This window comes from Ursus arctos, unplaced genomic scaffold (assembly GCF_023065955.2).
Source record: "Ursus arctos isolate Adak ecotype North America unplaced genomic scaffold, UrsArc2.0 scaffold_14, whole genome shotgun sequence".
Taxonomy (NCBI): Eukaryota; Metazoa; Chordata; class Mammalia; order Carnivora; family Ursidae; genus Ursus; species Ursus arctos.
The window spans coordinates 23220394-23224480 of record NW_026622808.1 but is presented as its reverse complement, the minus strand read 5'-3'; the positions used below and the strand labels follow the sequence as shown (position 1 = coordinate 23224480).

At 39.1% G+C, this 4087-nt stretch overlaps 1 pseudogene; it reads left to right on the top strand.

Annotated features, from left to right (window-relative positions):
• The first annotated feature begins 376 nt into the window (after positions 1–376).
• On the top strand, positions 377–1345 carry LOC113249132 (olfactory receptor-like protein OLF4; annotated as a pseudogene).
• The last annotated feature ends 2742 nt before the right edge of the window (positions 1346–4087 follow it).

The window sequence follows — 4087 nt, the reverse complement described above, 5'->3', positions numbered from 1 at the left end:
TATTTAATCTTTATATATGCATCTACCCTATCCCCATCACTGAATTATAGGGATATTTGCCTTTCAGCACTCTATGACCAGGGTTTCCAAAACATGTTTGAGGCTCTACATATTCCTCAAATGCATGAAATAACTTCTTACTGACACTGTAATGTACCTGACCCTTTGGGGGGACATCTGATGTTGTGATAAAAATTCCGAATCAGAGACGGACTGGGGATCCACTCGAGGAGATTGAATCCATTCACAAAATATTGCCATTAGTTTCTTGACTGGAAAATAGAAATTGTTGCATTTCGACAATGTGAGCAATGACAATTTGTGTGAAAATTAGTTTTGCTATTTTTCCCCTGTACTGCTAGTCACCTCCAAGCACATGGACCCAGGGAACTATACAGGAATTTCAGAGTTCCAGCTTCTGGGATTTTCAGAGAAACCAGAACTGCAGCCCCTCCTATTTGGGCTCTTCCTCTCCATGTATGTGATCACTGTGTTTGGAAACCTGCTCATCATCCTGGCCGTCAGCTCAGACTCCCACCTCCACACGCCCATGTACTTCTTACTGGCCAACCTGTCCTTTACAGACATCTGTGTCACCCCTACCATCATCCCTAAGATGCTGTAGAACATCCAGATACAGAGTAAAGTCATAACCTACACAGGCTGCATCACACAGATGTATTTTTTCATACTGTTTACAGGATTAGACATGTTCCTCCTGGCTGTGATGGCCTACGACCGCTTTGTGGCCATCTGTCACCCCTTGCACTACACGGTCATCATGAACCCCTGGCTTTGTGGACTGATGGTTCTGGTGTCCTGGATCGTGAATGACTTGCATTCCTTGTTACACACTTCCATGGTGTTGCAGCTGTCCTTCTGTACAGAGGTGGAAATCCCCCACTTTTTCTGTGAACTCAATCAGATGATAAAACTTTCCTGTTCTGACACGTTTCTCAATAATATGATGATGTATTTTACAGCTATGTTGGTGGCTGTTTGTCCCTTCATTGGGATCCTTTACTCTTACTCTAAGATAGTTTCCTCCATACATGGAATCTCATCAGCTCAGGGCAAGTATAAAGCATTTTCCACCTGTACATCTCACCTCTCGGTTGTCTCTTTATTTTATTGTACGAGCCTAGGAGTGTACCTTAGCTCTGCTGCTCCCCAGAGCTCCCAATCAAATGCAGTAGCCTCGGTGATGTACACAGTGGTCACACCCATGCTGAACCCCTTCATCTACAGCTTGAGGAACAGAGACATAAAGAGGGCTCTGATGAGATTTTATAGGATGGCAGCTCTGAAAGGGACAATCATCCTGGGGCTGAAGAAGTGCCCATAATTCCCGGGCCCAAAGCCTGATCCAAAAGTTGAGATACTTTGATCATTGTGGAAGTGGACATACCTCTTTTATTTTTTTCCAGGAATTTCTATTTTTTTTCCTTTCAGCCTAATTTTTGTAACTCACTTTATTAAGCTTTGTGGTAACTCTGACATCCAAGAGATTTTCCCTTTGTCATTTTCCTACTCTCTCAGTGTCATTCCTAGTCTCAGGTGAGAACTATTTGGACATTGTCACTTACCCAAAGGTCTATATGAATCTATTAACAAAAATTTCTTCTCGAATACAATATGTCATACTGACTATTTTTTCTTTTGAATGAATGGTACTTTTATGAAAACTCTACTCTTGGCCACCACAGCTATTTATACAAGTTTATAACAGAGAACAATCTGAGACCATGTGCTTCATTTTGTAAGCATCATTCCTTTGTGTATTGCTACCTTCCCTGCTCCTGCAGAGGATGCAGACTGACGTACTGATGGTCAGAGCTAATCGTGGGGAATTTTCTACATATACGATATTGTCCTGTTACACAGCTTGTGTCCACCATGCCTACCATAGTCACTGGCAAAAAAATAATAAAAAATAAAATTATATATACATATGATAAAATGCATGTCTCCAAGTAGAATCTACACAGAAAGACAAATATGGTTACAATAGAGTAACAATATATGGCCTGAGAATCAACCTTGGCTTTATTGTGATAAAGTAAATTATTAAAAAAATATTTTGATAGCTATGCAAAATATTTCTCCTCAGGCACTCATCTGTTCATTGAATTATGGCATATCAAACTTCATTTGTAAAATGTATTCATTAGATGAAAAACTTGGCATGTTTGGGCATTTTATTAAATTACTTTTTGGATTCTGGTTGAAATTTTCCTGTACTACATTAAATATGAATCCTTCCATTTCTCTAAATGAACCTCCAAAACCTCTAAAGGGGCAGCGAATGAACTTATCAGTATCACCCATTATATATGATCCTCATAACCACAGGAGACCTCACCAGAAAGCTTGGATTCCTGTCCAGGTTGTGATCCATGGTCTCAAGTTCTGCACACACATGCATGTCCTTCCAATCTTTCCATGTTACGTCAGAGGGGTTTCAATGGAGTCGTTTTTATATACAGTTACCTGAGATAAACTTGAAGAACAGTCATCTTGAAAGCTAATTTCAAGTGTCAGAACAAATGCCTAATAAAAAGAATCAGATTATTACAATGCCATGTGTTCTGCCTGATTCGATTACTATATCACTTAGTATTGCTGCATACAAAGCATCCTAAAATAAAATGGCTTAGGATGGGGGTGCCTGGGTGATTCAGCTGGTTAAGCATCTGCCTTCGACTCACATTATGATCCAGTTGTCCTGCGATCAAGCCCCCCAACAGGCTCCCTGCTCAACAGGGACTCTGCTTCTCCCTCTCCTTCTGTCAATCCCCCATACCCGCCACTCATGCCTTCTCTCTAGGTTGCTCTTTCTCTTGACTTGTAAATAAATAAAATCTTTAAAAAAATGGCTAATATACTGTCTTTATTATCAAAGTAGATCGTAGAGTAGGCAGCTGTTTTGATCTCTGCAGGGATTCCCATGAGTCTGAAGTCAGTTGTGACTTCTAAGGCTGATCCATGAGGTGTGTGGCTGCAGTGCTCTTCTGTCTTGATCCAATTCATGTCATTTTACTCCTTTCACATATGTACGTAATCTTCTAGTTACAAAATAAGTGAGTTTATCATATGTGAATTGTCTTAATTTAATTCCACTATTTTAACATCCACACATGAACCAATGCTTTTCCACAGTTGGACGAGAGTGCTCCCACCACGATAGGTGTGCCAAAGCTACCTGTGCTCCAGATCTGACCCTGAGTCATGCACCCCTAGAATGTTTAAATTCTAATTATATTACTAGAGCATTATTGCATGTGAGAAACCGTACATATTTAAAATGTACAACATTGGAAATTGAAAGAGTCATTGAGAAATCATGGGTACATACTGCATGATTACACTTCCATAAAACTCGTGAGGTGCACAATAAGCTCTCACTACTTCATTATGCAATTGTTACTGTGTAATCCCTCCAGCCTTCTTTATCTTTTGAAGGCAAGGTGGAATCATAATCCTAATTTCCAGGGATGATTTAGCGCAAGATGAAATGTGTCAAAATATCTTGGTCGGTCCAAAGAATGTTCAAGGCTAAGTGTTGTGTGTATGTAAATGTATGTATATTCATGTACATATTTATTTCAAGAAAGCAAACTCTTTACAATTTAAATGAACTTATGGGAATTATTTGAATTTCATCACACTGTTCCTACTTCCATAATTGACACTTGCTTTCCTTCCTTCTTAGAGAGCAATCTTGCAAACCGTCAATGGAGAGTCAGCTACCTGTGCTCTAGATCCTACCCTTATCGATGCGCCGTAGATATTTTCCCACCTAATTCAATATTGGAATATAATGACACACAATAAACTGCATATTTAAAGGGTAGAATTTGATGAGTTAAAGGAGCTACCCCAATAATGAAGAGCACATAGTGCAGGTTTCCATTTATGTATAATTAAGACTGTTGCATAAACTTGAACTGCTTTGTTAGGTAATTGTTTAAAACTTCAAATCCTGAGCCTCTTTTCTTATTCATGAAGGCAATGTGCAATGCTAAACATAACATCATATGAATGTTGTAAGAAAAGAATGAAATATGTGGAAATCAATTTTTTTACT